Genomic DNA, 15,386 nt, shown 5'->3' with positions numbered 1-15,386 from the left:
AGTATATTATTGCCTATAGAGCATTTAAAAGATGCATTTCTATATATGCGTGATGCACAGCGGAATATTTGCCGACTGGCATCAAGTCTAAGTGCGTTGTCCATTTCTACCAGTAGAGGGTTATGGACACGACAGTGGTCAGGTGATGCGTATTCCAAACGGCATTTGGAAGTATTGCCTTATTAAGGGGAGGAGTTATTTGGGGTCGGTCTTTCAGACCTGGTGGCCACGGCAACAGCTGGGAAATCCACGTTTGTACCCCAGGTCGCCTCTCAACATGAGAAGACGCCGTATTATCAGGCGCAGTCTTTTCGTGGGCAAGCGGGCAAAAGGTTCCTCATTTCTGCCCCGTGACAGAGGGAGAGGAAAAAGGCTGCAGAAATCAGCCAGTTCCCAGGAACAGAAACCCTCTCCCGCCTCTGCCAAGCCCTCAGTATGACGCTGGGGCTTTACAAGCAGAATCAGGCACGGTGGGGGCCCGTCTCAATGAATTTCAGCGCGCAGTGGGCTCACTCGCAAGTAGACCCCTGGATCCTTCAGGTGATATCTCAGGGGTACAAATTGGAATTCGAGACGTCTCCCCCTCGCCGTTTCCTAAAGTCGGCTTTACCGATGTCTCCTTCTGACAGGGAGACAGTTTTGGAAGCCATTCACAAGCTGTATTCCCAGCAGGTGATAATCAAGGTACCCCTCCTGCAACAGGGAACGGGGTATTATTCCACACTGTTGTGGTACCGAAGCCGAACGGCTCGGTGAGACCGATTCTAATACAGAACTGTCACTATCAGTTTCAGACGCTGCCGTATGGATGGTCCACGGCACCCCGGGTCTTTACCAAGGTAATGGCCGAAATGATGATACTCCTTCGAAGGAAGGGAATTTTAGTTATCCCTTACTTGGACGATTCCCTGATAAGGGTAAGATCCAGGGAACAGTTGGAGGTCGGTGTAGCACTATCTCAGGTAGTGTTGCGGCAGCACGATTGGATTCTCAATATTCCAAAATCGCAGCTGATTCCGACGACTCGTCTTCTGTTCTTAGGGATGATCCTGGACACAGTTCAGAAAAAGGTGTTTCTCCCGGAGGAGAAAGTCAGGGAGTTATCCGAGCTAGTCGGGAACCTCCTATAACCGAGCCAAGTCTCAGTACATCCATGAGATGGTTCTGGGAAAAATGGTGGCTTCCTATGAAGCAATCCCATGCGGCAGATTCCACGCAAGAACTTTCCAGTGGGACCTGCTGGACAAATGGTCTGGGTCGCATCTTCAGATGCATCAGCGGATAACCCTGTCACCAAGCACAAGGGTGTCTCTCCTGTGGTGGTTGCAGAGTGCTCATCTTCTAGAGGGCCGCACATTCAGGACTGGGTCCTGGTGACCACGGATGCGAGGCTGGGGAGCAGTCACACAGGGAAGGAATTTCCAGAGCTTATGGTCAAGCCTGGAGACATCACTTCACATAAATATCCTGAAGCTAAGGGCCATTTACAATGCTCTAAGCTCAGCAAGACCTCTGCTTCAAGGTTACCCGGAGTTGATCCATTCGGACAACATCACGGCAGTCACCCACGTAAACAGACAGGGTGACACAAGAAGCAGAAGGGCAATGGCAGAAGCTGCAAGGATTCTTCGCTGGGCGGAAAATCATGTGATAGCACTGTCAGCAGTATTCATTCCGGGAGTGGACAACTGGGAAGCAGACTTCCTCAGCAGACACGACCTCCACCCGGGAGAGTGGGGACTTCACCCAGAAGTCTTCCACATGTTTATAAAACTCGACAAGTATTGCGCCAGGTCAAGGGACCCTCAGGCAATAGCTGTAGACGCTCTGGTAACACAGTGGGTGTACCAGTCAGTGTATGTGTTCCCTCCTCTGCCTCTCATAACCAAGGTACTGAGAATTATAAGATGGAGAGGAGTAAGCACTATATTCGTGGCTCCGGATTGGCCAAGAAGGACTTGGTAACCGGAACTTCAAGAGATGCTCACGGAGGATCCGTGGCCTCTACCTCTAAGAAGGGACCTGCTCCAGCAAGGACCCTGTCTGTTCCAAGACTTACCGCGGCTGCGTTTAACGGCAGGGCGGTTGAACGCCGGATCCTGAAGGAAAAAGGCATTCCGGATGAAGTCATCCCTATCCTGATCAAAGCCAGGAAAGATATAACCGCAAAACATTTTCTCTAACGTCCTAGTGGATGCTGGGACTCCGTCAGGACCATGGGGAATAGCGGGCTCCGCAGGAGACAGGGCACATCTAAATAAAGCTTTTAGGATCACATGGTGCGTACTGGCTCCTCCCCCTATGACCCTCCTCCAAGCCTCAGTTAGGTTTTTGTGCCCGTCCGAGAAGGGTGCAATCTAGGTGGCTCTCCTAAAGAGCTGCTTAGAAAAAGTTTTTTTAGGTTTAAATCTCAGTGAATCCTGCTGGCAACAGGATCACTGCATCGAGGGACTTAGGGGAGAGATTTCCAACTCACCTGCGTGCAGGATGGATTGGAGTCTTAGGCTACTGGACACTTAGCTCCAGAGGGAGTCGGAACACAGGTCCTCCTGGGGTTCGTCCCGGAGCCGCGCCGCCGATCCCCCTTACAGACGCTGAAGACGGAGGTCCGGAAAGCAGGCGGCAGAAGACTCCTCAGTCTTCATGAAGGTAGCGCACAGCACTGCAGCTGTGCGCCATTGTTGCTACACGTCTCACTGATTCAGTCACGGAGGGTGCAGGGCGCTGCTGGGGGCGCCCTGGGCAGCAATATTAAATACCTTTTAGTGGCAAAATAAATACATCACATATAGCCATTAAGGCTATATGTATGTATTTAACCCAGGCCAGTTTTCTTAAAACCCGGGAGAAAAGCCCGCCGAAAAAGGGGCGGAGCTTATTCTCCTCAGCACTCAGCGCCATTTTCCTGCTCAGCTCCGCTGGTGAGGAAGGCTCCCAGGACTCTCCCCTGCACTGCACTACAGAAACAGGGTAACAAAGAGAAGGGGGGCATAATTTGTCGATATTGATATATTAAAAGCGCTTATATCAAAAACAACACCTTCTAGGGTTGTTTATATACATTTATAGCGCTTTTGGTGTGTGCTGGCAAACTCTCCCTCTGTCTCCCCAAAGGGCTAAGAGGGTCCTGTCTTCGATTAGAGCATTCCCTGTGTGGCTGCTGTGTGTCGGTACGTGTGTGTCGACATGTATGAGGACGATGTTGGTGTGGAGACAGAGCAATTGCCGGTAATGGTGATGTCACCCCCTAGGGAGTCGACACCGGAATGGATGGCTTTAGTTATGGAATTACGTGATAATGTTAGCACATTACAAAAGTCAGTTGACGAAATGAGACTGCCGGAAAACCAGTTAGTACCGGCTCAGGCGTCTCAGACACCGTCAGGGGCTGTAAAACGTCCCTTACCTCAGTCAGTCGACACGGGTACCGACACAGATGAATCTAGTGTCGACGGTGAAGAAACAAACGTATTTTCCAATAGGGCCACACGTTATATGATCACGGCAATGAAGGAGGCTTTGCAGATCTCTGATACTGCTGGTACCTCAAAAAGGGGTATTATGTGGGGGGTGAAAAAACTACCTGTAGCTTTTCCAGAATCAGAGGAATTGAATGACGTGTGTGACGAAGCGTGGGTTAACCCAGATAGAAAACTGCTAATTTCCAAGAAGTTATTGGCATTATACCCTTTCCCACCAGAGGTTAGGGCGCGCTGGGAAACACCCCCTAGGGTGGATAAGGCGCTCACACGTTTATCAAAGCAAGTGGCGTTGCCGTCTCCTGATACGGCCGCCCTCAAGGATCCAGCAGATAGGAGGCTGGAAACTACACTGAAGAGTATATACACACATACTGGTGTTATACTGCGACCGGCAGTAGCCTCAGCCTGGATGTGCAGTGCTGGGGTAGTGTGGTTGGATTCTCTGACTGAAAATATTGATACCCTGGATAGGGACAGTATGTTATTGACTCTAGAGCAATTAAAGGATGCTTTTCTTTATATGCGAGATGCTCAGAGGGATATTTGTACTCTAGCATCAAGAGTAAGCGCGATGTCCATATCTGCCAGAAGAAGTTTATGGACGCGACAGTGGTCAGTTGATGCGGATTCCAAAAGGCATATGGAAGTATTGCCATATAAAGGAGAGGAATTATTTGGGGTCGGTCTTTCGGACCTGGTGGCCACGGCAACTGCCGGCAAATCCACTTTTTTACCTCAGACCCCCTCCCAACAGAAAAAGACACCGTCTTTTCAGCCGCAGTCCTTTCGCTCCTATAAAAACAAGCGACCAAAAGGACAGTCTTATCTGCCGCGAGGCAGAGGAAAGGGTGAGAGAGGGCAGCAAGCAGCCCCTGCCCAGGACCAGAAGCCCGCCCCGGGTTCTACAAAGCCATCAGCATGACGCTGGGGCTTTACAAGCGGACTCAGGAGCGGTGGGGGGTCGACTCAAGATTTTCAGCAATCAGTGGGCTCGCTCACAAGTGGACCCGTGGATCCTGCAGATAATATCTCAGGGTTACATGTTGGAGTTCGAAAGGTCTCCCCCTCGCCGGTTCCTAAAGTCTGCTTTACCAACGTCTCCCTCAGAAAGGACGTCGGTTTTGGAAGCCATTCACAAGCTGTATTCTCAGCAGGTGATAGTCAAGGTACCCCTCCTACAACAGGGAAAGGGGTATTATTCCACACTATTTGTGGTACCGAAGCCGGACGGTTCGGTAAGACCTATTCTAAACCTGAAATCCTTGAACCTGTACATACAGAAATTCAAGTTCAAGATGGAGTCACTCAGAGCAGTGATAGCGAATCTGGAAGAAGGGGACTTCATGGTGTCCCTGGACATAAAAGATGCTTATCTGCATGTCCCAATTTACCCCTCACACCAAGGGTATCTCAGGTTCGTGATACAAGACTGTCATTATCAGTTTCAAACGCTGCCGTTTGGTTTGTCCACAGCCCCTCGGGTCTTTACCAAGGTAATGACCGAAATGATGGTTCTTCTACGAAGAAAAGGCGTATTAATTATCCCTTACTTGGACGATCTCCTGATAAGGGCAAAGTCCAGAGAACAGCTGGAAGTCGGTGTAGCACTAACCCAGGTAGTGCTTCAGCAACACGGGTGGATTCTGAATCTTCCAAAATCTCAATTGACCCCGACAACTCGTCTGCTGTTCCTGGGAATGATTCTGGACACGGTTCAGAAAAAGGTGTTTCTCCCGGAGGAGAAAGCAAGGGAGTTATCCGAACTTGTCAGGAACCTCCTAAAACCAGGAACTGTGTCAGTACATCAATGCACAAGAGTCCTGGGAAAGATGGTGGCTTCTTACGAAGCGATTCCATTCGGCAGATTCCATGCACGGACATTTCAGTGGGATCTGCTGGACAAATGGTCCGGATCGCATCTGCACATGCATCAGCGGATAACACTGTCACCAAGAACAAGGTTGTCTCTCCTGTGGTGGTTGCAGAGTGCCCATCTGTTAGAGGGCCGCAGATTCGGCATACAGGACTGGGTCCTGGTGACTACGGATGCCAGCCTACGAGGCTGGGGAGCAGTCACACAGGGAAGAAACTTCCAGGGCGTGTGGTCAAACCTGGAGACGTCCCTTCACATAAATATACTGGAGCTAAGAGCGATCTACAATGCTCTAAGCCTGGCAAAATCGCTGCTTCAGGGTCAGCCGGTGTTGATCCAGTCGGACAACATCACGGCAGTCGCCCACGTAAACCGACAAGGCGGCACGAGAAGCAGAAGAGCAATGACAGAAGCTGCAAGGATTCTGCGCTGGGCGGAGAATCATGTCATAGCACTGTCAGCAGTGTTCATCCCGGGAGTGGACAACTGGGAAGCAGACTTCCTCAGCAGACACGACCTTCACCCGGGAGAGTGGGGACTTCATCCAGAAGTCTTCCACATGATTGTGAACCGTTGGGAAAGACCAAAGGTGGACATGATGGCGTCTCGCCTCAACAAAAAATTGGACAGATATTGCGCCAGGTCAAGAGACCCTCAGGCAATAGCTGTGGACGCTCTGGTAACACCGTGGGTGTACCAGTCAGTGTATGTGTTCCCTCCTCTGCCTCTCATACCAAAGGTACTGAGAATTATACGGAAAAGAGGAGTAAGAACAATACTGGTGGCTCCGGACTGGCCAAGAAGAACTTGGTATCCGGAACTTCAAGAGATGCTCACGGAGGATCCATGGCCTCTACCTCTAAGAAGGGATCTGCTTCAGCAGGGACCTTGTATGTTCCAAGACTTACCGCGTCTGCGTTTGACGGCATGGCGGTTGAACGCCGGATTCTAAAAGAAAAGGGCATTCCAGAGGAAGTTATTCCTACCTTGATTAAGGCTAGAAAGGAAGTGACTGTACAACATTATCACCGCATTTGGCGAAAATATGTTGCGTGGTGTGAGGCCAAGAAGGCTCCAACGGAAGAATTTCAATTGGGTCGATTCTTACATTTCCTGCAAGCAGGATTGTCTATGGGCCTAAAATTGGGGTCCATTAAAGTTCAAATTTCGGCCTTATCAATCTTCTTCCAGAAGGAATTGGCATCAGTGCCTGAAGTACAAACTTTTGTCAAAGGTGTACTACATATACAACCCCCAATAGTGCCTCCAGTGGCACCGTGGGATTTGAACGTAGTTTTGAATTTTCTCAAATCTCATTGGTTTGAGCCTCTAAAATCGGTAGATTTAAAATACCTTACATGGAAGGTAACCATGCTATTGGCCCTGGCTTCAGCCAGGAGAGTTTCAGAGTTGGCGGCTTTATCATACAAAAGCCCATATCTGATTTTCCATTCGGACAGGGCAGAACTGCGGACACGTCCTCATTTTCTCCCTAAGGTGGTTTCGGCTTTTCACTTGAACCAGCCTATTGTGGTGCCTGCGGCTACTAGCGACTTGGAGGACTCCAAGTTACTGGACGTTGTCAGAGCATTAAAAATATATATTTCAAGGACAGCTGGAGTCAGAAAATCTGACTCGTTGTTTATATTGTATGCACCCAACAAGATGGGTGCTCCTGCGTCTAAACAGACGATTGCACGTTGGATCTGTAGCACAATCCAACTTGCACATTCTGTGGCAGGCCTGCCACAGCCTAAATCTGTAAAGGCCCACTCCACAAGGAAAGTGGGCTCATCTTGGGCGGCTGCCCGAGGGGTCTCGGCATTACAACTTTGCCGAGCAGCTACGTGGTCAGGGGAGAACACGTTTGTAAAATTTTACAAATTTGATACTCTGGCTAAGGAGGACCTGGAGTTCTCTCATTCGGTGCTGCAGAGTCATCCGCACTCTCCCGCCCGTTTGGGAGCTTTGGTATAATCCCCATGGTCCTGACGGAGTCCCAGCATCCACTAGGACGTTAGAGAAAATAAGAATTTACTTACCGATAATTCTATTTCTCATAGTCCGTAGTGGATGCTGGGCGCCCATCCCAAGTGCGGATTGTCTGCAATACTTGTACATAGTTATTGTTACAAAGATCGGGTTATTACTATTGTTGTGAGCCATCTTTTCAGAGGCTACTTCGTTTTTTGTTATCATACTGTTAACTGGGTTCAGATCACAAGTTGTACGGTGTGATTGGTGTGGCTGGTATGAGTCTTACCCGGGATTCAAGATCCTTCCTTATTGTGTACGCTCGTCCGGGCACAGTACCTAACTGAGGCTTGGAGGAGGGTCATAGGGGGAGGAGCCAGTACGCACCATGTGATCCTAAAAGCTTTATTTAGATGTGCCCTGTCTCCTGCGGAGCCCGCTATTCCCCATGGTCCTGACGGAGTCCCAGCATCCACTACGGACTATGAGAAATAGAATTATCGGTAAGTAAATTCTTATTATCACCGCATTTGGCGAAAATATGTTGCGTGGTGCGAGGCCAGTAAGGCCCCGACGGAGGAATTTTCAACTAGGTCGATTCCTACATTTCCTGCAAACAGGAGTGTCTATGGGCCTGAAATGGGGGTCCATTAAGGTTCAAATTTCGGCCCTGTCAATTTTCTTCCAAAAAGAACTAGCTTCAGTCCCTGAAGTTCAGACATTTGTGAAAGGGGTACTGTATAGACAGCCTCCTTTTGTGCCTCCAGTGGCACCTTGGGATCTAAATGTAGTTGTTGGGTTCCAAAAGTCACATTGGTTTGAACCACTTAAATATGTGGAGTTAAAATATCTCACATGGAAAGTGGTCATGCTGTTGGCCCTGGCCTGGGCCAGGTGCGTGTCAGAATTGGCGGCTTTATCCTGTAAAAGCCCTCATCTGATTTTCCATTCGGACAGGGCGGAATTGAGGACTTGTCCTCAGTTTCTCCCTAAGGTGGTTTTCAGCGTTTCACCTGAATCAACCTATTGTGGTGCCTGCGGTTACTAGGGACTTGGAGGACTCCAAGTTGCTAGACGTTGTCAGAGCCCTGGAAATATAGGTTTCCAGGACGGCTGGAGTCAGAAAATCTGACTTGTTGTTTATTCTGTATGCACCCAACAAGCTGGGTGCTCCTGCTTCTAAGCAGACTATTGCTCGTTGGATTTGTAGTACAATTCAGCTTGCACATTCTGTGACAGGCCTGCCACAGCCAAAATCTGTAAAAGCCGATTCCACAAGGATGGTGGGCTCATCTTGGGCGGCTGCCCGAGGGGTCTCGGCTTTACAACTTTGCCGAGCAGCTACTTGGTCAGGAGCAAATACGTTTGTAAAATTCTACAAATTTGATACCCTGGCTGAGGAGGACCTGGAGTTCTCTCATTTGGTGCTGCAGAGTCATCCGCACTCTCCCGCCCGTTTGGGAGCTTTGGTATAATCCCCATGGTCCTTACGGAGTCCCCAGCATCCACTTAGGACGTTAGAGAAAATAAGAATTTACCGATAATTCTATTTCTCGTAGTCCGTAGTGGATGCTGGGCGCCCATCCCAAGTGCGGATTGTCTGCAATACTGGTATATAGTTATTGTTACCAAAAAATCGGGTTATTGCTGTAGTGAGCCATCTTTTCTAGAGGCTCCTCTGTTATCATGCTGTTAACTGGGTTTAGATCACAAGTTATATGGTGTGATTGGTGTGGCTGGTATGAGTCTTACCCGGGATTCAAAATCCTTCCTTATTGTGTACGCTCGTCCGGGCACAGTATCCTAACTGAGGCTTGGAGGAGGGTCATAGGGGGAGGAGCCAGTGCACACCAGGTAGTTCTAAAGCTTTACTTTTGTGCCCAGTCTCCTGTGGAGCCGCTAATCCCCATGGTCCTTACGGAGTCCCCAGCATCCACTACGGACTACGAGAAATAGAATTATCGGTAAGTAAATTCTTATTATATCCATCCAGTGAATACCGGCACTCACAAACATAGAAGCAGCTTCCTCCGGTGCATGTCCATATCACAAGTAGATTTCCAGCAATGACTGCACTCAGAGATTTTTTCAACAATGAAAGTGTATTAAAGCAATTTACGTTTCGGAGCTGCAAGCTCCGTCCTCAGAATACACACCACAATACAAAAACGAACAAACTTACCCCCTTATGTAGAGACCCACAGCCCCGTGAACACCGTCTCTGTACTTCCGCCGACTCGAGCGTCCCGTCTCCTCGTGCTGCAGGCGCCACGTCATATCCGGGAGCCAGCTGAGCGGTTGCCTAGGAAACAACCGCATGCGTGTCAGCTGCGATCAGCGCCACGGAACATCACTGACGGGCTGGCAATAATTGCATGAGGGAGGGATCTATCGGGGGGAAGAGAGAGAGGGAACAAAACACATGTTAAAAAAAACATACAAAAAAACATACAAAAAAACACATATAAACATAAATGAGCACCATAAACCTTATATGAAGCAAGAGCTGTATACATGAAAAGACTCCACATAAATGTAACCAGACCACTAAAGCCTACCAGGCCTATATTAGAAAAGAAAAGTTATGGACAACGTAAAGGGTTAGATATAATTTACACTAGAGTGTTCCAATTAATCTTCTCATTAAGACCACCTGGGGAAGTAGTTCCCAATCTGGTGATCCACCGGGCTTCTTTAATTAATAATGTTTTAGCCCTATCTCCTCCCCTAAGTGTCATGGGGACATGGTCAATGATAAAATAACGGAGAGATTCTAATGGATGACCTGCCTTCTTAAAATGTTTGGCCACAGGTTGGTCAACCAGTTTCCCCTCAAGGGTCAACTTGATTGCCGATCTGTGGGCAGCCATCCGTTCCGAAAATTTCCGGATGGTTTGCCCAACATAGAACAACCCACACGGACAGACAATAATGTATACGACATAGGTCGAAGAGCAGGTGAGAACAAATCTAATGTCATATTTCTTCTGGCCATGGGGGTGCTGAAATGCTTTGCAGTTAAACATAAACTGGCAAGTGGCACAACCAGTGCACCGATAGCACCCAGGGGCTTTATAATAGACATTCGGGATTTTAGGGGCTCCCATACCCGTAATATCGGTTTTAACAATACGGTCCCTGATATTCCTACCTCTTCTAAAAGCCATCATGGGTGCGGATTGCTTAAGACTCTTAAGATCTGGATCGGTGGCGACTATAGGCCAAAGAGCCCTGGTCGCACGTCTCATGATAGGATTAGAGGTAGAAAAATCACAGGGAAATGGAATCCTAGATTTGCGCTTCCTGCTGACAGGGACCAAAAGCGATTTGTCTGGGCATCAGTAGAACCTCATCTTTTTGGGCCAATAGGGACTGTTTGTCATAGCCACGAGCCAGAAATTTAGAGAGAAGGACATCTAGTTCCCTGTTGAGGACTAAAGGATCACTAATGATCCGAGCTAGACGCATCATCTGTGAACGTGGTAAACCTTTTTTGAGCGATTCTGGATGGAAACTAGAGGACGTCAAGAGGGTATTCCTGTCAGTAGACTTATGGAACACATTGGTACTTAATGTACCATTATTAACCTTAATTGCTACATCCAGGAAATGTGCCTCACTGGTGCTGCAAGAAAAAGTAAATTTAATGGGAGAGTCACCAGAATCTATGGTGGCCATCAAATCTCTAAAAGCATTTTCGCCCCCAGTCCATAACAGAAAGATATCATCAATATAGCGACAGTATAATAGAATACTGTCGCTAATATTGTGATCAGAAAAAAATATCTTTTTTTCTTGTGTAAACATATATACATTTGCGTACGACGGGGCCACCGGGGACCCCATCGCACATCCCCTCAGTTGTAAGTAGAAACTACCATCAAACAAAAAATAATTACGACGGAGAGTCAATTCTAACAAGGTCAGAAAAAGATCATGGTTAAACACATCTGTGGATAGAAACATGTTTAAAAACGAAGACATAGCAGCCAATCCTTCTACGTGAGGAATCACAGTATATAGACTACAAACGTCTAAACAACAGAGGAGTGTCCCTTCCGGGAGCTGGCCAATTCCCTGTAATTTCAGCAAGAAGGAGGTGGTATCTTTCAGGAATGTTGATTGAAGAGGGAGGAACGGCTGGATAATGGAATCCAAAAACTGTGCTACAGATCTATACAGCGAATCAGGGGCCGAAATAATCGGCCTTCCAGGAGGTTTTGAGCTATGCTTATGCAATTTAGGCAAGGTATAGAGTATTGGAACCTTGGGGTATCGTATGAATAACACTTTGAGCATTTTCAGAGGCAATTTTCCTTCCTGTACAGCCATTTGCAAAATAGACTCCAGTTCTCTCTGATATTGAGATGTAGGATCGGTAGTCCGCTTACGGTATACTTCCTCCTGCGCCAATTGAGAATAGATTTCTGCTTTATAATATTCCAGGTCAAGCACCACAATGGCCCCGCCTTTATCGGCGGGTCTGATCACAATGTCCTCATAGGACCCCAGTGCGGTCAGGGCAGCAGACTCATCTTTAGAAAGATTAAACTTAATCTAAGATGGAGCAGTTGTAAATTTATTAATCGACTCATCAAGAAGCCTGTGGAATGATTTCAGCGAAGCGTTCGTAGAGTATGGGTCAAAAGTAGACCTAGAAGCCTTTCTAAGGAAGTTGGAAAAGATGGACGTCTCAGTCTGCTCCGCATTGTCCTGGAAATGTTCTTTAAGGCGAAGTCTACGGGAAAAAGCATGTAGGTCTCTCGACCAATTGAAGGAATCGTGAAGGCTGGTGGGAACAAAACTTAATCCTTTATTAAGCACAGCCACTTCGGTGTTACTAAGAGTGCGTTTGGACAGATTAAAAATCAACGGTTCTTGCGTTGTGTCACGGCTCTTACCCCTTTTGTTCTGGCCACCCCTGCGGGTGGCAGAGATTTTATGGGGGTTACGGAATCTCGTGAACTGCCCTCTAAAGGGGCACTCGTAGTTGCCACACCTTCATCCAGCTCAGAGGTGGCAAATTCGTTCTCTGAACTAGATTGATTGGAGACATTTTTACGGTTCGACTTCCGGAACCAGGGTCTTCTCATTCGGAGTGGTTTCTTGTTGTATTCAGAAGAATTTGTCCCCGACAACCATCGGTATACTTGGTTTTCCTCGTAATCTGTATCCACCGTAAGTTTCTTATTTCTTTTGAATTTCAGGAGGTCCTTTTTATATTGTAAACACTGATTCTCCAGCTTTAGGATCCAATCCTGGGTTCGATCCTCCTCAAGGGTGGCATATTGTTCTTTTTCAAATACTTCAATCTTAGTTCTGGTAATTGACAACTCTTTGTTAGCTTCATCAATGACTAAAATCATCAAGTCGAACGCACACTTGTTGAGTATCGCGATCCAACGTCGGACAAAGTCAGGGTTATTGCGTCCTATAGTAGGTACATTGCGTACCCTGAATCCACGTGGAATTTTGTGCTCTCGATAATACTCCGACAAGGTGCTGCCATGCAAGGAGAAGTCTATCTCGCTGCGTTTCAATTTCCAGATTTGATGGTACAAAGACTCAGGGTCAAGTGATTTATCAGACAAGATAGGAGTTTCTTTAGAGAGAATCTGCTCAATTTCAGCTTCAGAAAAGCTGAATGTCTCCCCAGTGTCTGTGACCACTAAGTTACGGCAGCCCGGAAGTTCCTGTGAGGCTGACATCACGTCTTCAGCGTTGCCTCACACCAGGCAAGGAAAATAGGTGCACATACATATAACAGTAAAAAAGTCACTCAGACTGGGGAATGTCTCCCAAAGGTAAATACCAACAGGTGGTGGTGCCAGGTAACGGGTGCTGTGAACAGCACAATTCTATCCATCCAGTGAATACCGGCACTCACAAATATAGAAGCAGCTTCCTCCGGTGCATGTCCATATCACAAGTAGATTTCCAGCAATGACAGCACTCAGAGATTTTTTTCAACAATGAAAGTTACGTTTCGGAGCTGCAAGCTCCGTCCTCAGAATACACACCACAATACAAAAACGAACAAACTTACCCCCTTATGTAGAGACCCACAGCCCCGTGAACACCGTCTCTGTACTTCCGCCGACTCGAGCGTCCCGTCTCCTCGTGCTGCAGGCACCACGTCATATCCGGGAGCCAGCTGAGCGGTTGCCTAGGAAACAACCGCATGCGTGTCAGCTGCGATCAGCGCCACGGAACATCACTGACGGGCTGGCAATAATTGCATGAGGGAGGGATCTATCGGGGGGAAGAGAGAGAGGGAACAAAACACATGTTAAAACCAACATGAATTGGCCAGCTCCCAGAAGGGACACTCCTCTGTTGTTTAGACGTTTGTAGTCTATATACTGTGATTCCTCACGTAGAAGGATTGGCTGCTATGTCTTCGTTTTTAAACATGTTTCTATCCACAGATGTGTTCAACCATGATCTTTTTCTGACCTTGTTAGAATTGACTCTCCGTCGTAATTATTTTTTGTTTGATGGTAGTTTCTACTTACAACTGAGGGGATGTGCGATGGGGTCCCCGGTGGCCCCGTCGTACGCAAATGTATATATGTTTACACAAGAAAAAAAGATATTTTTTTCTGATCACAATATTAGCGACAGTATTCTATTATACTGTCGCTATATTGATGATATCTTTCTGTTATGGACTGGGGGCGAAAATGCTTTTAGAGATTTGATGGCCACCATAGATTCTGGTGACTCTCCCATTAAATTTACTTTTTCTTGCAGCACCAGTGAGGCACATTTCCTGGATGTAGCAATTAAGGTTAATAATGGTACATTAAGTACCAATGTGTTCCATAAGTCTACTGACAGGAATACCCTCTTGACGTCCTCTAGTTTCCATCCAGAAGCGCTCAAAAAAGGTTTACCACGTTCACAGATGATGCGTCTAGCTCGGATCATTAGTGATCCTTTAGTCCTCAACAGGGAACTAGATGTCCTTCTCTCTAAATTTCTGGCTCGTGGCTATGACAAACAGTCCCTATTGGCCCAAAAAGATGAGGTTCTTCTGATGCCCAGACAATCGCTTTTGGTCCCTGTCAGCAGGAAGCGCAAATCTAGGATTCCATTTCCCTGTGATTTTTCTACCTCTAATCCTATCATGAGACGTGCGACCAGGGCTCTTTGGCCTATAGTCGCCACCGATCCAGATCTTAAGAGTCTTAAGCAATCCGCACCCATGATGGCTTTTAGAAGAGGTAGGAATATCAGGGACCGTATTGTTAAAACCGATATTACGGGTATGGGAGCCCCTAAAATCCCGAATGTCTATTATAAAGCCCCTGGGTGCTATCGGTGCACTGGTTGTGCCACTTGCCAGTTTATGTTTAACTGCAAAGCATTTCAGCACCCCCATGGCCAGAAGAAATATGACATTAGATTTGTTCTCACCTGCTCTTCGACCTATGTCGTATACATTATTGTCTGTCCGTGTGGGTTGTTCTATGTTGGGCAAACCATCCGGAAATTTTCGGAACGGATAGCTGTCCACAGATCGGCAATCAAGTTGACCCTTGAGGGGAAACTGGTTGACCAACCTGTGGCCAAACATTTTAAGAAGGCAGGTCATCCATTAGAATCTCTCCGTTATTTTATCATTGACCATGTCCCCATGACACTTAGGGGAGTGGATAGGGCTAAAACATTATTAATTAAAGAAGCCCGGTGGATCACCAGATTGGGAACTACTTCCCCAGGTGGTCTTAATGAGAAGATTAATTGGAACACTCTAGTGTAAATTATATCTAACCCTTTACGTTGTCCATAACTTTTCTTTTCTAATATAGGCCTGGTAGGCTTTAGTGGTCTGGTTACATTTATGTGGAGTCTTTTCATGTATACAGCTCTTGCTTCATATAAGGTTTATGGTGCTCATTTATGTTTATATGTGTTTTTTTGTATGTTTTTTTTGTATGTTTTTTTTAACATGTGTTTTGTTCCCTCTCTCTCTTCCCCCCGATAGATCCCTCCCTCATGCAATTATTGCCAGCCCGTCAGTGATGTTCCGTGGCGCTGATCGCAGCTGACAC

General features: G+C 47.2%; 1 protein-coding gene across 2 annotated transcripts in view; it reads left to right on the top strand.

Moving 5' to 3' along the window:
- LOC134980825 (protein-L-isoaspartate(D-aspartate) O-methyltransferase-like) overlaps positions 1-15,386 on the top strand; it is a 337,346-nt gene that overhangs the window by 220,116 nt on the left and 101,844 nt on the right. The window lies entirely within an intron of this gene.

This window comes from Pseudophryne corroboree, chromosome 12, assembly GCF_028390025.1.
Source record: "Pseudophryne corroboree isolate aPseCor3 chromosome 12, aPseCor3.hap2, whole genome shotgun sequence".
Taxonomy (NCBI): Eukaryota; Metazoa; Chordata; class Amphibia; order Anura; family Myobatrachidae; genus Pseudophryne; species Pseudophryne corroboree.
The sequence above is the reverse complement of the archived record's forward strand: the minus strand, read 5'-3'. Positions and strand labels throughout refer to the sequence as shown.